Source organism: Hemiscyllium ocellatum, chromosome 7, assembly GCF_020745735.1.
Source record: "Hemiscyllium ocellatum isolate sHemOce1 chromosome 7, sHemOce1.pat.X.cur, whole genome shotgun sequence".
NCBI lineage: Eukaryota > Metazoa > Chordata > Chondrichthyes > Orectolobiformes > Hemiscylliidae > Hemiscyllium > Hemiscyllium ocellatum.
Genome location: NC_083407.1, coordinates 55,536,672 through 55,558,014, shown reverse-complemented (window position 1 = coordinate 55,558,014; position 21,343 = coordinate 55,536,672). Strand labels below are relative to the sequence as shown.

General features: G+C 41.8%; 1 protein-coding gene across 2 annotated transcripts in view; it reads right to left on the bottom strand.

Moving 5' to 3' along the window:
- Positions 1 to 15,883, bottom strand: part of LOC132817093 (activin receptor type-1-like) — a 116,918-nt gene extending 101,035 nt beyond the window's left edge. The window contains exon 1 of one of the 2 annotated variants that reach the window (XM_060827229.1): positions 15,449 to 15,883. The gene's annotated coding sequence lies outside the window, so the exon portion shown is untranslated. The remainder of the gene's footprint in view (positions 1 to 15,448) is intronic. The other variant, XM_060827231.1, reaches the window with a different exon arrangement.
- Between the last annotated feature and the right edge of the window lie 5,460 nt (positions 15,884 to 21,343).

Below are 21,343 nucleotides of genomic sequence, written 5' to 3'. Positions count from 1 at the left end.
GAGTTCTCAACCACTCATTTTAACAAAATATCAGACGAGGTGAGCTTTTCTGGATGTTTGGTTTAATTAACAGAAGGATTCACCGCCATGTCATAATATCCTTCCCAACATTTGCATTTTAAAGTCATAAGCAATCATTATATAACTGAAGATGGAGTAGTCACTAAAAATTCAGATGCTCTAAATTAGGAATTCTCTGTTAATCAAGAGACAGCATTAAAAACCTCCCCCAGATACTCTCATATTTCACACAGGACAAACCAGCAAGTTAGAAAATAAAATACACAGAGGTCACTTGTGTTTCTTGATCAGGATTACCAGATCTTGCAAAACACATTTGAGATCAGGCTTGTATAGTTAGAGCACTTTTGCTCTATTGTCCCTCACAGAGCATAAACTTTCATTCAAGAAAGTTATTCATCAAATTGATCTGACCTATTCCACATCCTTTATGCAAAAGAAAATGCCAGCTCCAGATCTATCCAACTCCTTCATTATCATCGGAAAGGTTTTGAAAAATTTCTACTAGCTCCCAAAAATAAATCCCCTTTAAATAAAATTCTTTGAAAGAGTCGACTTTCAATGATTCACGGAAGAATTGAGTGAACTTTCCACATCCAACTTCCAGTCTTGCACAATTAAATGATACTTCTGAGCTGCTGGAATCATGTTCCACACTAACATTAAACTGCTTCAGTTACATTTATCGTTATAATCCATATCCTGTTTCTAATAGTAGAAGTATCTATTTTGGTGAAGACTTCTTTTTAAACGTTTTAGTGGTCAACATTAACTGCTTCAAAAAGGGTCCAGATCATTTCAACTTCTACCCTGCAGTTTGAAATATTTGCTAATCTCAATGGATTTTATCAAACATAGAACAGTACACAGCACAGTGCAGGCCCTTCCACCCACTATGTTATGCCAAGCATTTATCATAAAATAAGATCAACCTAACCTACACACCCCTCAAATTTACCGCTTGTCCAGCAGTCATTTAAATGTCCCTAATGTCTCTAACTCTACCATCACTGGCAGCGCATTCCACACACCCATTATTCTGTGTAAAGAACCTACCTCTGACATCTCCTCTATATTTTCCTCCAATTACCTTAAAATTAGGACCCCTCATGACAGCCATTTCTACCCTGGGGACAAGTCTCTGGCTATCTACTCCATGCTTCTCATTACCTAAACACACCTTGTATCAAGTCACCTCTTTTCTTCCACTCATGTGAAAAGCCCAAGTTCACTCAACCTCTCTTCATAAGACAAGCCCTCCAATCCAGGCAGCATCCTGGTAAATCTACTCTGCAATCTCTAAAAGTATCCACATCCTTCTTATGAGGCGACCAGAACAGGACACAATATTCCAAGTGTAGTCTAACCAGGGTTTGATGAAGCTGCAGCAAAACCTTGCAGGTCTTAAACTCAATCCCTCTCTTAAAATGGAAGCCAAAGCACATACGCCTTCTTAACAACCCTATCAACTTAGGTGGCAACTTTGAGGGATGCAAGTGGAATCCAAGATCCTGCTGTTCCTCCAAACTGCCAAGAATCTTGTCTTTAACCCTGTATTCAGCACTCAAATTTGACCTTCTAAAAATGAATCACTTTGCATTTATCCAGGTTGAACACCATCTGCCACTTCTCAGCCCAACTCTGCATCCTGTCAATGTGTTGTTGAAGCCTTTAAACAGGCTTCAACACAACTGACCTTTGTATCATCAGCAAACTTACTATTCCACCCTTCCACTTCTTCAAAAGTGCAAAAGAACAGAGGCCCAAGAACAGATCCTGATGGAACACCACTGGTCATTGACTTCCAGGTAGAATACTTTCCAGCCACTACCACTCACTGCCTTCTTTCAGCCAGCCAATTCTGTATCCAGCCAAATTTCCCTGTATCCCATACCTAACTTTCTGAATGAGTCTACAATTGGAACATTACCAAATGCCTTACTGAAATCCATAGGCACCACATCCACTGTTTGTGTCTCATCATATCCTCAAAGAACTCAATAAGGCTTGAGGCATGACCTGCACCTCACAAAGCCATGTTGACTATCTTTAATCAAACTATGATCTCCCAAATAGTCATAAATCCTCTCTCTCAGAATCCTTTCCAGTATTTTGTTTACCACAGGCATAAGAGTGACTGGTCTGCAATTCCCTATTCCCTTTCTTGAAAAAGAAAGAGAGGAACAACATTCACCTCCGTCCAATTATCTGGTACTACTCCCGTGGAGGGCGAGGATGCAAAGATCATCGCCAGAAGTGCAGCAATCTCATTCCTCGCTTCCTGCAGTAACTTTTCATATATTTGGTCTAGCCCTGGGGACTTATTTATCTTGATGCTTCCCAGAATTTCCAGTACATCCACTTTCTTAATGTCAATCTGTTCAAGTCGATTAATCTGGTCCACAGTATTCTTACTTACTATCAAGAACGTTCCTCTCTCCAGTGAATACTGAAGCAAAAAAAAAAATTAAGGCCTCCCTGAGCTCTTCAGGCTCCAAGCACAAGTTCTCGCCACTATCCCCGGTCTGCCCTACCCGCTCTCTGATCATTCTTATTCCTCACGTAGTGTAGAATGCCTAGGGTTTTCCCTAATCCTTCTTGCCAAAGGCTTTTTCGTGCCCCCTCCTAGCCCACCTCAGTCCATTTGAGCTCTTTTCTAGCTACTCTGTAATCCTCTAAAGCTGTGCCAGATCCTTGCTTTCTCAACCATAAGTAAAACATCCTTCTTCCTCTTGACAAGAAGCTCCTCTTCTCTTGTCAAAGACTCGGTCACCTTATTCTTTGCCTGTCTCCGTGGGACAAAGTTATTCAACACTCTCAACAAGTGATCCTTAAACAGCCTCCATATGTCGATTGTTCATTTCCTGTTGAACTGTTCCCAATTTATACTCCACAGCTCCTTTCTAATAAGATTATAATTTCCCCTCCCCCAATTAAATACCTTCCCATACTGTCTGTTCCTATTCCTGCTTGCATTTGCTGTTGTGGTAGAAATAGGTGGAAGACCACCTTAAATAATAATAAATAATAATACATTTTCTATATACTGGTCTTGTGCTCATAATGTATTCCTTTTCTGGTTTAGGCTGAATAACTCACTGCAAAGTGTGGTTTAGATTAGATTACTTACAGTGTGGAAACAGGCCCTTCAGTTCAACAAGTCCACACTGACCCGCCGAAGCGTAACCCACCCATACTCCTACATTTACCCCTTCACCTAACACTACGGGCAATTTAGCATAGCCAATTCACCTGACCCGCACATCTTTGGACTGTGGGAGGAAACCGGACCACCCGGAGGAAACCCACGCAGACACGGGGAGAATGTGCAAACTCCACACATTCTTCACAAGAAAGCACCACCAACATACCAAATTGAGTATCAGTTAAGTGAACCTTCTTTGATTTGATTTACTGTCGTCATGTATACCTAAGTACAATGAAAAGCTTTTTTTTTGCAAAAAAAAGATCAAAGTAAGGGCATACAGACCATAGGGTGAAAAAAAAAACTTTTGACACTGTAATGTGTATGGGTGAAACCACGCAGGATGTGCACTGGGCAACATCAAATAACATTGGTCTTGTAAATGTTGAAGTTAGAGAGGCCATTCATCAGTTTAATAACAGCAGGGAAGCAGCTATTCTTGAATCTGCTGGTGAGTGCTGAAGCTCCTGTATCTTCTGCCTGATGGACGAGGTTGGAGGAGAGCATGACTGGGGTGGGGATGGGTCTTTGATGTTGGCAGCCTTTCTGTGGCAATGAGACATATAAACAGAATCCATGGATGAGAGGTTGGCTTCTTTGATGATCTGGGCTGTGCACACAACCTTCTGTAGTTTCTTACTGTCCTGGGCAGAACAGTTGCCATACCAGGCCATTGTGTACCCAGATGGTATGCTTTTTTAAAAAATTTTATTGAAGAAATTTGACAAAAATATGAAAAATAAACCAAGTACTATACTATCTACAAAATAACTCAACTACACTCATTACACATCAATAAAGTAAATAACGCCATTCAGCGTAACAGGACCTCCGCTCTCAACCTTCCAGAGAATCAATTATTAAACCCTATACTTGAAATTCTTCCTCTCAGACATTAGGTTTATTACACCAAACCATCATGGCTAGACAAAAGCCCTAATTAAAATGATGGGCAGATTTGTTTCCAAATAATTCAAAAAGGGCTGCTATGTCTTATAAAAGTTGTCCGTTTTCTGGTGCACCAAGTTTTAAGAAAGTCGAAAGAAATGCGTTCCATAATTAACCTATGCCACCCCAACAAACCAGGGGGTTCTCAGACACCCAGCACATCAACGTTATTCCTCTCACAAACAACGAGGATGCCAACCTTCTCTAAAAAGGGAGATAAATTCAGCAAACCCAGGAGAAGAGAAACCAGGTCCACCTTGACTTTGGTCCCCAAGATCCTCCCTATTACTCCTGCCACAGTGCTCCAGTATGTAGGAGCCATATTGATTTTACATTCGGGGCACATAGAAGACACACCCTGCTTAAATTTTGCAAGATGATCTGGGGCCAGATGAGCCCTTTGAAGAATCTAACTGCATAGCATGGGTCCTATTACATATCAAAATCCTCTTTACATTCTCACAAGTGTCCTCCCAAGTTTCCGGAGTGATCTCCACCTCTAACTCTCTCAGACCTTCCATAATTGCTGAATGTCACCCGAGGAACCTCCTCCTAACAAATGATAGGGAGTACTCACTGAAAATGTGCTCTTAGCCTGAATACAAGAGACAATAGGTGCAGGAGTAGGCCATTCTGCCCTTCGAGTCTGCACCACCATTCAATATGATCATGGCTGATCATCCTTAATCAGTATCCTGTTCTTGCCTTATCTCCATAACCCTTGATTCCACTATCCTTGAGAGCTCTATCCAACTCTTTCTTAAATGAATCCAGAGACTGGGCCTCCACTGCCCTCTGGGGCAGAGCATTCCACACAGCCACCACTCTTTGGGTGAAGAAGTTTCTTCTCATCTCTGTCCTAAATGGTCTACCCCGTATTTTTAAGCTGCGTCCTCTGGTTTGGCACTCACCCATCAGTGGAAACATGTTTCCTGCTGCCAGAGTGTCCAATTCTTTAATAATCTTATATGTCTCAATCAGATCCCTCCTCAGTCTTCTAAATTCAAGGGTATACAAGCCCAGTCGCTCCAGTCTTTCAGCGTAAGGTAGTCCCGCCATTCCAGGGACTGACCTTGTGAACCTACGCTGCATTCCCTCAATAGCCAGAATGTCTTTCCTCAAATTTGGAGACCAGAACTGCACACAATACTCCAGGTGCAGTCTCACCAGGGCCCTGTACAGAAGAACCTCTTTACTTCTATACTCAATCCCTCTTGTAATGAAGGTCAGCATGCTATTAGCCTTCCTCATTACATGCTGTACCTGCATGCTTACCTTCATTGACTGGTGTACAAGAACACCCAGATCTCTTTGTACTGCCCCTTTACCTAAATTGATTCCATTTAGGTAGTAATCTGCCTTCCTGTTCTTGCCACCAAAGTGGATAACCATACATTTATCCACATTAAACTGCATCTGCCATGCATCTGACCACTCACCTAACCTGTCCAGGTCACCCCATAATCTCCTAATATCCTCCTCACATTTCACCCTGCCACCAGCTTAGTATCACAGCAAATTTGCTAATTTTATTACTAATAGCATCTTCTACATCATTAATATATATTGTAAAGAGTTGCGGTCCCAGTACTGATCCCTGTAGTACCCCCCTGGTCACTGCCTGCCATTCCGAAATGGAGCTGTTTATCACTACTCTTGGTTTCCTGTCAGCCAACCAACTTTCAATCCAAGTTAGTACTTTGCCCCCAATACCATGCGCCCTAATTTTGCTCACTAACCTCCTATGTGGGACTTTATTAAAAGCTTTCTGAAAGTCCAGGTACACTACATTTACTGGATCTCCCTCATTCAGCTTCAGAGTTACATCCTCAAAAAATTCCAAAAGATTAGTCAAGCATGATTTCCCGTTCATAAATCCATGCTGGCTCTGACCTATCCTGTTACTACTATCCAGATGTGTCATAATTTCATCCGTTCTAATAGACTCCAGCATCTTTCACACCACTGAGGTCAGACTAATTTCCTGCTTTCTCTCTCCCACCATTCTTAAAAAGTGGCACATTAGCCACCCTCCAATCCTCAGGAACTGATCCTGAATCTAATCGAACTCTGGAAAATAAATCACCAACGCATCCACGATTTCTCAAGCCACCTCCTTCAGTACCCTGGGATGTAGACCATCAGGCCCTCTTTGCCATATCAGATCAATAACCCTCAGTCAGAAGTGTAGTCTCTTTTCAGCTAACATCTCTGATCAGAAAGAAACGGAAGAGGTCCCTACTCTATAATCCATACTTACGAGTTATTTATCTAATGACATTAACATTTCATCTTCAAAACAGGTCACCCAAACAAGAGTCTCCCCTATCCACCCAGGACTGAAACCTGGGATCCATTGTCGCTGGCCAGAAACCTGGCATAGAAAATGTTTTAGACATATTACCCTCCATCTGTCTCATTGCCACAATCCAATAGTTATTAATTCTGTCAAAGCGTGGAGGGCAATGTTCTGCAACTATCCTAATTTTGTTGAGAAACAAGAGGATACTTTGCCTGGGAGGCCTCAACGTCCAACCATATTGGCGCCAAGCCCTCACAGGCCCAAATCACTCAAAATATAGAAGGGAGCTCAATTGATATTTTGTTACATCCTGGAGATCCACTCCTCCCAGCCCCTGGTGGATTTGCAATTTCATAAATTTGATAAGGGGCCACTTCTGGTGCCATATAAAACTAAACCAACCACAATTTCGAAATGCTTTTCTAGGTAAAAGCAAGGGAAGCATCCGCAGGAGGGTATAATAACCTAGGAAGAACATTCATTTTAAAAAGAGCAACTCGACCTAGCCATGATATTGGAAAGGCTCCCCACCCCACAGCTTAGAAGGTCCTGTTTAATCTTGTCAAACAAATGAATAGAATTAGCCTTGAATAACTGAACGAAACTAGAGGTAACAGAGAGGACCAAATAAAGAAAGATTCCCCTTTTAAGTGGGCAAAGGGAGGCTATCTTCAACATCCATAAGACCCTCCATAGGCATAGCCTCTGATTTTGACCTTGTAACCTGAGAAAAAAAATGAATTAATGCTTTGTATCAAATAGGGCACCGAAACTGCTGAGTTCGAAAGAAAAATGCGATCTTATTCACCTTCAACCCTACCTTTGGGACAGCTATATTAGGGTCCCCACGAATGGCCTCTGCCAGTGGCTCAATCACCAACGTGAAGTGGAAAGGTGAGAGGAGACAGCCTTGCTGACTGCCCCTACCAATGTTAAAATTATCAAAACCGTATACCATTAGTTGAGAACCGCTGCCAGAGGACCACTGTAAAAGGACCCTTACCCATCTAGTAAACACTTCACCCATACCAAACCTTTCCAGAGTATAAAACAGATATGGCTATTCCACCCAAAGAACTTACCAACCCTTGAACGGACCGTTGCTAGCACATTTGAATCATTTTAAGCAGTTCTTCGAACATTAGGAGATCTGCGACCCTTTATAAACCCCATCTGATCCTCCTTATCAACAGAAGGCAACATTCTTTCCAACCTCAATGCCAGAGTCTTTGACAAAAATTTTAAAATCTGTTTAAAAACGAGATGGGTCTGGAAGAAGCACAGAGTCTTCTGGGGTCTTCCCTTTCTGGAGGATAAGAGAGGGATATTAGCCTCTCTCAAGAATGGTGGGAGGCAACCCTGACTGTGTGAATAGTTATGCACATTTAGCATCGGCCCTGACAGCATGTTTACAAATTCCTTATAAACCTCACCGGGCAGGCCATCACAGCTGGGCGCCTTACCATCTTGCAGTTGCCTCACCTCCTTCTACACCTCTTGGGTTGTTAACAGAGCACTAAGGAGAGACGCCTGCTCAGTAGACACACTGGGAAGATCCGAATTCATTTAAAAAAAACTTCTCCTTATCCCATCTGTCGTCACAGCATTCAGACTGGTAAAGTTCAGTAAAATCTCCGAAACGCCTCATCGTTTTTTAGCATCGTAAGTAAGAGTCCCATTCCCTTCCCTAATTGAAGCAATAGATTAGGAGGTATTTTTCTTCCAAACCAAATATGCAAAGTATTTACCCAGCCTATCACCATGTTCAAACAGCCTCTGCATCACCTTCCTTGCTGATGCGTGGAGTTTAAAGTAGATTGGAGAGCTGTGATCTGCTGCAGCTTAGTCACTGACAGTTTACTGTAATATGCTGTCTCAGCTGCCTTCAGTCGTGCTTCAAGCAGACACTGCTGCTCTCCCTGCTGTCACATCTGGCTGGCAGAGTATGAGATAATTATCCCTCTAGCATAGGCCTGAGCAGTCTCGCAAAGAATGGACTGACTACCAGCTGTACCTGAGTTGGTGGCCAAAAAAGCTTCAAATTCACTAAGTACTTTACAAACTTGCTTAAGGATGAAGGAATCCATTCACTGGTATCATGAGCCCATTGCATCACCCTTAATACTAACCATTACATACACCGCTACATGATCAGAGATGGCAATTTTCCCAATCAAACAGGGTACCTCTAAATGTAAAAAAGCCATGGGAGTTAGGAAATAATCAATCAATCCTTGTGTGACATTTATGAGAATTGTAAAATCTCTGCCCATGGGATATAATATCTCCAAAGGTCTAACCCCAGTTCCACAGAGATCATTCAACTGCTTTGATTGTGAAGCAAGCTTTGGACAGGGCCTTTGTGCATTCTATCCAGCACAGGATCCAGAATGCAGTTAAAGACCCCCCACCCCAATAATAACATACTGCGATGCCAAGGTCATCAGCTTAGATTAATTAGATTAGACTTCCCTTCAGTTAGTGTATCAGTCAGAAATTTAAGAAGGTGGACCAGAGAACAGTAGTTATTCAAAATACCATATTCTTCACCATTCATAAGGGCCTTAAGAATAACAGACCATACTCATCTTTAAAACACAATTTACTAAATTAAATGGGAGACTACTCTGGACAAGTATTGCCTCTCCTCTGCTCCTAAGTACTAAAAAGAGAGAAAAACAATATTATGCTTTCTATGGTATATCTACAGAAGTTGTAGAGGGTCCTTATGGATGTGCCAAATTTCCTGAGCCGCCTGAGAAAGAAGTGTTGTTATGCCTTCTTGACTGTTGCATCTATGTGGCAAGTTGAGGACAAGTTGTCAGTTATTGTCACTCCTTGCACCTTGCTGTAGGTAGTGGTGTGTTCTCCTCCTTTCTTTCTGAAGGGAATGATCAGCTCTTTAGCTTTGCTGACATTGAGACAGAGGTTATCATTGCACCACCTCACTATATTTTCTTTCTGTATTATGACTCATCATTGTTTGATACCCTTCCTACCATGCTGGTGTCATCAGCAAACTTGTAGATGGTGTTAGTTTGGAATTTGGCAACACAGTAGTGGATGTACAGGGAGTGCAGCAGATGGCTGAGAATGCATCCTTATGAACTGCTTCTAAAGCATTTGTATTGTGTGTTAAATATGAAGACCGAAACTGTTGTCCAAATGTGATCTTACCAATATTCTAACTGTAGCAAAACATCCTTACATTTTATTGCTCTTGCAAGAAGCTACAATATGTTTTTTGCCTTATTAAATCATGTGATTCTTGTATCAGGACACCAGAATTCAAAAATAAATCTCTCCCTATTTAAGTAGAATGCTGCTTTTCTATTCTTCCTGTCAGAGCAGTCAAGTTCTCACTTACTCATATTAATCTTCATTGAGTCAGATGTACAGCATGGAAACAGACCCTTCATCTGCCTAATTTTTGCCCAACTGTTTCATCTAACTGTATAATTTTGTACCTTCCCCAGCTCCTCTGACAACTTACTTTCCTATCCACTTAGTATCACCAAAATTAGCAATCAATACATTTGATTGCTTCATCAAGATTATTAATATAGATTATAATGGTACAAGCTGTAGCACTGATCATTCACCACACCTTGCCAACCCAAAAATGAACCATTTATGTCCATTTCTTGTTGGATGACCAATCCTCTATCCACACAAAGGACTAGAGGGAATAAGTCCTATCATTTTGATAGTGAATATGCTGATGAGCAAGTAACCAGGTTGTAGAACATTTGACTATCAGCCATTGCCAATCGAAATTTCCTCCTGTAGCTGTGCTTACTTGCAACAAGAGTTAAATTTCCACACCAAATCAGAGCTTGTGTCCATTTACCAGTACGATTTTTGGCAAATTTATGAAGTGAACACAAAACTATAATACACTCAACACCATGCGCTTAAAAGCATTTCATATTGCATTTTCTCAAATGCATCCTGGAAATCCAAGAGCAACACATTCACAGGTTCCTCTTGATCCACTTTGCTCACTACTTACTCAAAATGGTCTCCAATACATTAGTCAACTGGTCAATTTCTTTTGCCCAAAAAACAATGTTTTGGGCAAAAGCCTTTCATCAGGAACGAGGGGCTCATTTCTGATGAAGGGCTTTTCCCAGAAATGTCGATTTTGCTGCTCCTCAGATGCTGAGCTTTTCCAGCACCACTCTAGCATACGACTTACATACCTGACATTACACAAACTCAAATCACATCAAAGTTAAAAATCACAACACCAGATTATAGTCCAACAAGTTTAATTGGAAGCACTAGCTTTTGGAGAGCCACTCCATCAGGTGGTTGTCCCATATCACTCATTAATATTCAGGCAACACATCTTTTTGGCTTGCTGGCAACATCCTTCTCCATTAATGTATTTACTGAGACATATAGCCTCACCTGTTGTTCGAAGTTGAGACACCTTTCCCTTCCAAAGCGATTAGAGGTAAACACATTACTCTAGACAGTAGGATCATAGCAGCTGAAGGTTATGTCAGAAAAATGGGATGTACAGAACAGTAGAAACAGAGAACCAAAAGATGCAAGTTATAAGACTCGAAGAGGTCAGTTGAGATAGTGAAAGAAGTTGATAAATAGATTTTTTTTTAAAATTGAAGACAGAAAGCCAGTGTAAATGAACAACTGATGATTGCAATGTCAAATATGGTGCAGGTAGTATGAGTTTTGAATAAGCTAATGTTTATGGAGAATGGAGGATGGGAAGAATGACTTTGAAAATAAATTGAACTGGAATACAGAAAACATAGTTGAAGACTTCAATGGCAGTGGTTCCAATACAATAAATATGGGAATCCATTGTGGAAGCACAAGTAAACCACTTCAGTGATGGACAAGTGATGTTTTACTCTACATAAAATAGGATGCTGTGATTTGATATAAATTGAATCCAAGTGCTTGGATCAGCAACAAAGAAGAGTTTATTTGGAGGAGCCAAAATGATTCAGTTTTCCTGGTGTTTGTTGAAAAGCACCCTTAATTCAACCTAATATAAGTCAATGGTCTGACAGCACACAGTGTTCATCCTGAAATCAAGGAAACTGGTGAAGACTGTTGTCAACAGATATTTGATTCCCTGACTGTGGAGTAACTGAGGCATTCACCTGGGTGACAACAGAAGAGAAAATAGCTCAGGGATGGGCAGGACTGACAGCTGAATATTCCAGGATACAAATGCTACAGGAAGGATAGAAAGGGAGACAAAAGAGGAGGGAAATGGGGAAGAGGAAGGGATAGCATCACAGCTATGCTAAAGGAGGATATTCTCGGAAATACATCCAGGGAAGTTATTTGGGTGGAACTGAGAAATAAGAAAGGGATGATCACCTTATTGGGATTGTATGATAGACCCCATCAATAGTCAGAGGGAAATTGAGAAACAAACTTGTAAGGAGATCTCAGCTATCTGTAAAGATAATAGGGTAGTTATGGTAGGAGATTTTAAACTTTCCAAACATAGACTGGGACTGCCATAGTGTTAAAGATTTAGATGGAGTGGAACTTGTTAAGTGCGTACAAGACAATTTTCTCGCTCAGTATGTGGATGTGCCTACTAGAGAAGATGCAAAACTTGACCTACTCTTGGGAAATAAGGCAGGACAGGTGACTGAGGTGTCAGTGGGGGAGCACTTTGGGGCCAGCGACCATAATTCTATTCATTTTAAAATTGTGATGGAAAAGGTTAGACCAGATCTAAAAGTTGAAGTTCTAAATATGAAAGGCCAATTTTGACAGTATTGGGCAAGAACATTCAAAAGCTGATTGGAGGCAAATGTTCGCAGATAAAGGGACGGCTGGAAAATGGGAAGCCTTCAGAAATGAACTAACAAGAATCCAGAGAAAGTATATCCCTGTCAGGGTGAAAGGAAAGGCTGGTAGGTATAGGGAATGCTGGATGACTAAATAAATTGAGGGTTTGGCTAAGAAGAAGAAGGAAACATGTCTCAGGTATAGACAGGATAGATTGAGTGATTCCTTAGAAGAGTATAAAGAAAGTAGGAGGAAACTTAAGAGGGAGGTCAGGAGGGCAAAACGGGGACATGAGATAGTTTTGGCAAATTGGATTCTCCTTAATTCTAAGGGATTTTGCAAATATATTAAGGACAAAAAGGGTAACTAGGTAGAGAATAGGGCCCCTCAAAGATCAGCAAGGCAGCCTTTGTGTGGAGCTGCAGAAAATGGGGGAGATACTAAGTGAATATTTTGCATCAGTATTTACTGTGGGAAAAGGATATGGAACATATAGACTGTAGGGAAATAGATGGTGACACCTTGCAAAATGTCCAGATTACAGAGGAGAAAGTGCTGGATGGTTAAAGGTGATAAATCCCCAGGACCTGATCAGGTGTACCCGAACACTTTGTGGGAAGCTACAGAAATGATTGCTGGGCCTCTTGCTGAGATATTTGCATCATCGATAGTCACAGGTGAGGTGCCAGAAGACCGGAGGTTGGCAAACGTGGTGCCACTGTTTAAGAAGGACGGTAAAGACAAGCCAGGAAACTATAGAGCGGTGAGCCTGACGTCGGTGGTGGACAAGTTGTTGGAGGGAATCCTGAGGGACAGGATGTACATGTATTTGGAAAGGCAAGGACGGATTCAGGATAATCAACATGGCTTTGTGCATGGGAAATCATGTCTCAAATTTGATTGAGTTTTTTGAAGTAACAAAGAAGATTGATGAGGGCAGAGCAGTAGATGTGATCTATATGGACTTCAGTAAGGCATTCGACAAGGTTCCCCATGGGACACTGATTAGCAAGGTTAGATCTCATGGAATAAAGGGAGAACTAGCCATTTGGATACAGAACTGGCTCAAAGGTAGAAGACAGAGGGTGATGGTGGAGGGTTGTTTTTCAGACTGGAAGCCTGTGACCAGTGGAGTGCCACAAGGATCGGTGCTGGGCCCTCTACTTTTTATCATTTACATAAATGGTTTGAATGCAAGCATAAGAGGTACAGTTAGTAAGTTTGCAGATGACACCAAAACTGGAGGTGTAGTGGACAGCGAAGAGGATTACCCTCAGATTACAACAGGATCTGGACCAGATGGACCAACGGGCTGAGAAGTGGCAGATGGAGTTTAATTCAGATAAGCGTGAGGTGCTGCATTTTGGGAAAGCAAATCTTAGCAGGATTTATACACTTAATGGTAAGGTCCTAGGGAGTGTTGCTGAACAAAGAGACCTTGGAGTGCAGGTTCATAGCTCCTTGAAAGTGGAGTTGCGGGTAGATAAATAGTGAAGGCGGCGTTTGGTATGCTTTCCTTTATTGGTCAGTGTATTGAGTACAGGAGTTGGGAGGTCATGTGGCTGCACAGGACATTGGTTAGGCTACTGTTGGAATATTGCATGCAATTCTGGTCTCCTTCCTATCTGAAAGATGTTGTGAAACTTGAAAGGGTTCAGAAAAGATTTACAAGGATGTTGCCAGGGTTGGAAGATCTGAGCGACAAGGAGAGGCTGAACAGGCTGGGGCTGTTTTCCCTGGAGCATCAGCAGCTGAGGGGTAACCTTATAGAGGTTTACAAAATTATGAGGAACATGGATAGGATAAATAGACAAAGTCTTTTCCCAGGGGTCAGGAAGTCCAGAATTAGAGGGCATAGGTTTAGTGTGAGAGGGGAAAGATATAAAAGAGACCCAAAGGGCAACTTTTTCCACACAGAGGGTGGTACATGTATGAAATGAGCTGCCAGAGAATGTTGTGGAGGCTGGTACAATTGCCACATTTAAGAGGCATTTGGATGGGTATAGCAATAAGAAAGGTTTGGAGGGATATGGGCCGGGTACTGGCAGGTGGGACTCGATTGGGTTAGGATATCTGGTCGGCACGGACGGGTTGAACTGAAGGGTCTGCTTCCATTCTGTACATCTCTAATGACTCTAAATAAGATGTAATAGTATTATTGAAAGGCAAGGTCAGAGGAAGAGGAATGGATAGACAAGGCAGCAGAGCAAAAGTTGAAAGCAAGATAGTTAAACAGATTGAAACGTGCAAATTAACTACACAGGCCATTGCAGAAAGCCAAACATAATGGTGGATGTCAAAATGAAAGAAGTTGTTCCAACAGCTGATGGAATGATTGGAGGTAGAATCCTTCTGACAATAAGTAACAATATAGGAGGTCTTTTCCAGAGCTGAATTGGGTGCGTGTTTCAGTGGGAAAGACTCAGGGAAGCAGTGTGGAGGGAAACCAATAATACACAAGCGAGTCTCGCCTGAAATCAACATAGTAACGAAATGAAATTCAGTCCAAAACCTAACAGAACGTAGCTCAAGGAGGCCTGTTTAATGGGACTTAAGTGAAGGGGTATAAGAGAAACCAGAACAAGTATAGCCTTTGAGCAGAGCAATCGCATTCCCTCTTCTGATAAGAATTTTAAACAAAACCATATTATCCATTCCTCTCCCTATTATCAGTTTGATTGTTTTCAATCTAACGACAGTCGATACAGTTTAGTCTGAACTAAAAATTGAATAAAGCGCGTTAGCCAATAATCGAAAGCGGACAATCGTATAGTCTCCAGCCTTCACGGGCCGCAGGGAATATAATCCAATACCAGACCGCCATTTAAACTGGAGAGTGAGAGAAAAAAAATCTTTCCAGGGAAGAGTGTCCGGAGTTGTACGTTTCCCAGGATTCTGGGCTGGCTCCTACGGTTACCTTGTTCACAGAGATTTCAAACTTGGCATTGCAACCTGGTAACAGCTGGGACCAGGTTTGCCGGAGGCTGCTACAAAGAAGCCGTGCAGCTGAACCAGATGGAAGAAAAGCCGAACAATAAATTGGCCGAGTTTTGCTAAGATCTCGGCGACCAGGAGTCTTGAATCAATGATATTTGGGGGGAGGGTGAGTGTCAGCACACTTTTACACAAACAAGTGTCAACCAGCCCTGAGCAGCTATTCTTACATCCAGCTGGAAATAGTTCTAATTTACCTCTTACGAAGTTCAAATTCCTCTTTAAAAGAAATCGACACCAATCCAACTCCTCAGCCGGGTTCTGCCTGTACTGGAAAGAACGTTCAGTCATAGAGCCGGAGTGTGGAGACGAACAGCAAAGCCCACTGAAACTGTACGGATTTGCTTTTATCAGCCAAATTCAACAGATATTGCTTTTCCGGAACTCTCAAGTTTGTGATTTTTGTTGCGACCTGTGTTTGCCTTCGAGACAAGAAGTTGAAAAGCTGACGATACAGACTATACGATGGGTATTGGTTCTTGTTTGTCTCCTCCTCCACCCCATGGGGCGACCAACTCTTGATCAGTCTCGGGCCGTAATTAACAAGCCCATTACCACATCATTTCCTCTCTGTCCAGTTTCCTCAGGCAGACACCCGGGGGGGAGAAAGAGGTGTATGGAAGTGGGAATATGTATTTGAGGCGTAGGGCCGGAGATCCGACCAAGTGAAAATCAGACCCCGTCTGTTGAGATTTCACCGCGCGTTCCTTTGCAATTGGAAAACCAATTGCACCTTTTCAGTGTTAAACAACCCGCATGATAAAGTTCATCACAAAGTAGTTTTGCAAATAGAGTCTAGAGTCATTCGAGTTGCATAGCATGCAAACAGACGCTCCGGTCCAAGTCGTTCATGTCAACCAGCTATCTTAAATTAATCTAGTCCCATTTGCCAGCTAGGCCCATATCCCCTAAACCCTTCCTATTCATGTATTCATCCAGATGTCTTTGAAATGTTGTAATTTTACCAGGTTCCACACTTCCTCTGGCAGCTCATTACATACATGCACCAACCTTTGCTTGAAAAAGGTGTCCTTTAGGTCTCTTTTAAATCTTTCCCCTATCAGGCTAAAGCTGGGGACTCCCCAACCCCAAAGAAAAGATCTTGTTTATTTACTCTATCCATGCCCCAAACCTCTATAAGGTCACCCCTTAGCCTCTGGTGCTCCAGGGAAAATCTTATGTAACCATCAATCTAATTCACACCTATTGACTGAATTTGTTTCCAAATCAAACAGAACATTTGCTATTCAGATTTAAATCAAATTGTAAAGCTAACATACCATACAAGAATGCTTGCTGTGTTCTTCCAGCCTCCTGCTTGTCTATGCTGGATTCCAGCATCTGCAGTTTTATTGTCTCTGATAGGTATTCTTGTTTTTGTCTTTTATATACAGCATTAGCTGATCTCACCTTGATTTGCAGGGTATAAACAATAGAAGTGTTCTAACTTGAGATGTTGATGTTAAAATGCATTGATATATGATGGTGGATTGAGCCAAGTCTGTTCTTATTAAAGAGTACTGGGGATTTTTTTTAACAGAACATCATTCCATTATTCTCTACATATTTTGTAAATCAGTGACCTTGGTTATCTACTGAGGAATTAAAACTTTGTCCCTAACATTCCCTTCTAACTTTTTCTGAAGCATGTACACAAAAATCTGAACCAAGCTAAATTTTATATTTTGCACTGAGAAGAAAAATCATGGCCTGTTTTTGCAGTTTTCATTTTGAATCACAGAAGGAGGCCATTCAACCCATTGTGTTTATACAGGCTCCCAAAAGAGCTACCCAGCTAGCCTCACTCTCCGCCATATCTCCATAGTCCACATTTTAACAATAAAATGCAAATGAATTGAACATCCTTCTTCTCTCTGTTTCTGTCCAGAACATGAAGGAAGTATAGGAGTGGGAGCCACAACAGGACATTAGGTAGAGTACTTTTGGAATACTACAGCCAATTCTGGTCTTCCTGCTATAGGAAGGATGCTGTGAAACTTAAAAGGGTTCAGAAAAGATTTACAAAAATTTTGCTAGGGTTGGAGGGTTTGAGCTACAGGGAGAGGCTGAATAGGCTGGGGTTGCTTTCCCTGAATCTTTGGGGACTGAGGGGTGATCTTGTAGAAGTTTACAAAAGCATGAGGGGCATAGATAGTCATAGAGACATAAAGATCGACAGCACAGAAACAAACCTTTGGTCCAACTTGTCCATGCAGACTAGATATACCAACCAATCTAGTCCCAACTGCCAGCAACAGGCCCATATCCCTCCAAGCCTTTGCTATTCATTTATCCATCCAAATGCCCTTTAAATGTTGCAATTGTACCAGCTTCCACCACTTCCTCGAGCAGCTCATTCCATATACATACATACCACTCTCTGAGTGAAAAGATTGCCCGTTAGGTCTCTTTTATAGCTTTCCTTTCTCATCCTAAATCTATACCCTCTAGTTCTGGACTCCCCCACCCCAGGGAAAAGACTTTGTCTATTTACCCTATCCATGACCCTCATAATTTGTAAACCTCTGTAAGGTCACCCCTCAGCCTCCGACGCTCCAGGGAAAACAGCCCCAGCCTGTTCAGCCTCTCCCTATAGCTCAAATGGAGGGGAGTCAAAGGGAGGGGAGTCCAAAACTAGAGGGCATTGGTTTGAGGTAAGAAGAGAAAGATTTAAAAAGAACCTAAAGGGAAACATTTTCATGCAGAAGATGGTGTGCGTTTGGAATGAGGTGCCAGAGGAGGTGGTGGGGGCTGTGATTCCTGTATTCTTGAACCTTTCATATATCATTTACGGGGTAGGCAATGGCCAAGTGCTCACTGAGCTTGTAGGTTTCTTTGCAGATGTTTCATCACCATCTAGGTAACATCATCAGCACGCCTCTGCTGAAGCGTAGATATTCTTCCTGCTTGCTATTTATGTGTCTGGTCTGCTGGAGTTGGTGGTGTTATTTCTGATTTTATTGCTGTCTCTGTTTCTTAGTGGTTGGTATATGGGATGCAACTCTACATGTTTGCGAATGGAGTTCCAAGTTGAGTGCTGAAAATGTGTTGCTGGAAAGGCGTAACAGGTCAGGCAGCATCCAAGGAGCAGGAAAATCGACGTTTCGGGCATGAGCCCTTTTTCTCTTGCTCCTTGGATGCTGCCTGACCTGCTGCGCCTTTCCAGCAACACATTTTCAGCTCTGATCTTCAGCATCTGCAGTCCTCACTTTCTCCTTCCAAGTTGAGTGCCAGGTTTCCAGGAATTCCCATGTGTGTATCTTTTTGGCTTGACTAGAATGGATATGTTGTCCCAGTTGAATTGGTTTCCTTCATTGTCCGTGTGTATGAATACAAGTGATAGCTGGTCATGTCTCTCGGTGGCTAGAATCAGAGAATAGAACCATAGAATCGCTACAGTGTGGAAACAGGCCCTTCCACCCAACAAGTCCACACTGATCCTCTGAAGAGTAACCCACCTAGACCCATTCCTCTATCCTATTATCCTACATTTACCCTTGATTAATGCACCTAATCTACACATTCCTGAACACTATGGACAATTTAACATGACCAATTCACTAACCTGCACCTAGAGTCATAGTCATAGAGATGTAATTGGTGTGTGTACATCCTGGTGGCCAATTCCCTTCTTGTTTGTCCTATGTAGTTTTTTGGTAGTCTTTACATGGTATTTTGTATAACTATAACATTAGTACCACTTGGCCCAGGATCAGACTATTAATCCAGGGGACCTGGGTTCAAATCTCACCTCAGCAGATGGTGGAATTTGAAATCAGTAATAATCTGGGAATAAGAGTCTAATAATGACCATGAAAACATTGCCAATTGTCAGGAAAAGCCCATTAGATTCACTAATGTCCTTTAGGGAAAGAAATCTGCCATCCTATGGCCTACATGTGACTCCAGCCAAACCCTCCCCCCCTCCCCCACCCCTATCAATGTGGTTGATACCTAACTTCCCTCTGGGCAATTAGGGATGAACAATATGTGATGGTTGAGCTAGTGACACCCTCATTCCATGAATACATTTTTAAAAAATCATATGCCTGACACCAGGCTCCCAAAAATCAACAAACCTTCTCAAAAGTTATTCATGGCAGAAGACTCACAGGAGTACCATGGAAACACTTTAGAGATGTCCTCAAAACATCCCTGACAAGATGAAAGATCCCTGAAAGAGCTCCACCAAATGCTTTAGATTGACCAAAACAGAGAAGATTCATTTGGAAACACACCAGATATAGTGAGAAACTTTCATAAAGAACACACAGAGGTGATATTAAAGCATAAGAAAGAGCACATACATCTCCACCTCCTCATCTACATGACCTTTGAAGTGCCACTTATCCTGAAATATGGCAAAGTCTGTAGATCACAGATTGGACTTATCACTTATCTTGGAACCCATTGAAATCCAAATGAGAGTTGGTCATCTTTCTCTAAGGATTTGCCTAAGTAGAAAATTAGAGGCTTAGTCATTTTTTTTGAGGAATTAACCAAAAGGATTGTGAGGGCAGAGCCGTTGGGTTTCAGTAAATCCTTTGACAAGGTTCTGCATGGGAGACTAATTAGTAAGGTTAAATCCACGGGATTCAGGGTGAGCTTGCCAATTGGATACAAAATTGGCTTAATGGCAGGAGATGGAGAGTGATGGTGGAGGTTTGTTTTTCAACTAGAGGCCTGTAGCCAGCAGTATTCCACAGGAATCAGCTCTGTGTTCACTTTTGTTTGTCACTTACATAAATGATTTAGATGAGAATATAGGAAGCATGGTTAGTAAGTTTGTGGATGACACCAAAACTGGAGATATAGTGGACAGTGAAGAAGATTATCTAAGATTACAAAAAGATCTTCATCAATTGGGTCAATGGTGTGAGGAGTGGCAGATGGAGTTTAATTTGGATAAATGTAAGATCTTGCATTGTGGTAAAACAAACAAGGGCAGGACTTATACAATTAAAAGTAAGGCAGTCCTGATTAAGGGTTAAGCCCGAAACGTCAATTCTCTTGCTCCTCAGATTCTGCCTGACCTGCTGTGCTTTTTCCAGTGCCACACTTTATCGACTCTGACTTCTCCAGTATTTGCAGTCTTCACTTTCTCCTTGGGTAGTGTTGTAAACCTGAAAGATCTTGTGGTTCAGGTACATAATTCTTTGAAATTTGCAACATATGTAGACAGGGTGGTTAAGAAGGCATTTAGCACACTTGCCTTCATTGTTCAGACCTTCAAGTATAGGAGTTGGAAAGTCATGATGAGGCTGTACACGATGTTGGTGAGGTCTCTTCTGGAGTACTGTGTCCAGTTCTGGTCATCCTATTATAGGAAGGATATTATCAAGCTAGACAGGGTTCAGAAATTATTTACCAGGTTGTTACCAAAATGGAAGGTTTGAGTTGTAGGGATAGGCTGCGACATTTTTCACTCGATGATTGGTGGTTGAGAGGTGACCGTATAGAAGTTTACAAAATCATGAGGGGTACAGATAAGTTGAATGGCAAGTATCTTTTCTCGATAGTGGGGAATTTCAAGACTATGAGGCATATTTTTAAGGTGAGCGGAGAATGATTGAAAGGGACATGAGGGGTAACCTTTTTAACACAGAGAGTGGTTTGTGTGTGGAATGAACTTCCAGAGGAAGTGGTGGATGCAGGTACAGTTTCAATATTTAAAAGACATTTGGATAAGTATGTGAAACGGAGAGGTTTGGAGGGATATGGGCCAAGCACAGGCAGATGGGACTTGTTTAGTTCGGGATAATGGTCGGCATGGACTGGTTGGACTGAAGAGTCTGTTTCAGTGCTGTCTGATTTTATGACTCTGACTGCATCAGTTTAAAAACTGTAAAATGGACATGACATTATTGATTTTCTAGGGTACTATTTGATTTTTCACTAGTGACTTTTTTCCCCCATGAAATTAGAATCTGCCAGTCAGCTCAGCTATTCTGCGCCAATTATAGTCGTATTGTTCGTGAACTTCAGTATTGTCAGACTGATTTTTTTCTTAATGTCAGGTTCATCAAACATGTGCTCATTTGCCAAATAAATGACTGCCCTTACATTGCTTAATGCTCCTGTCATGGCTAATC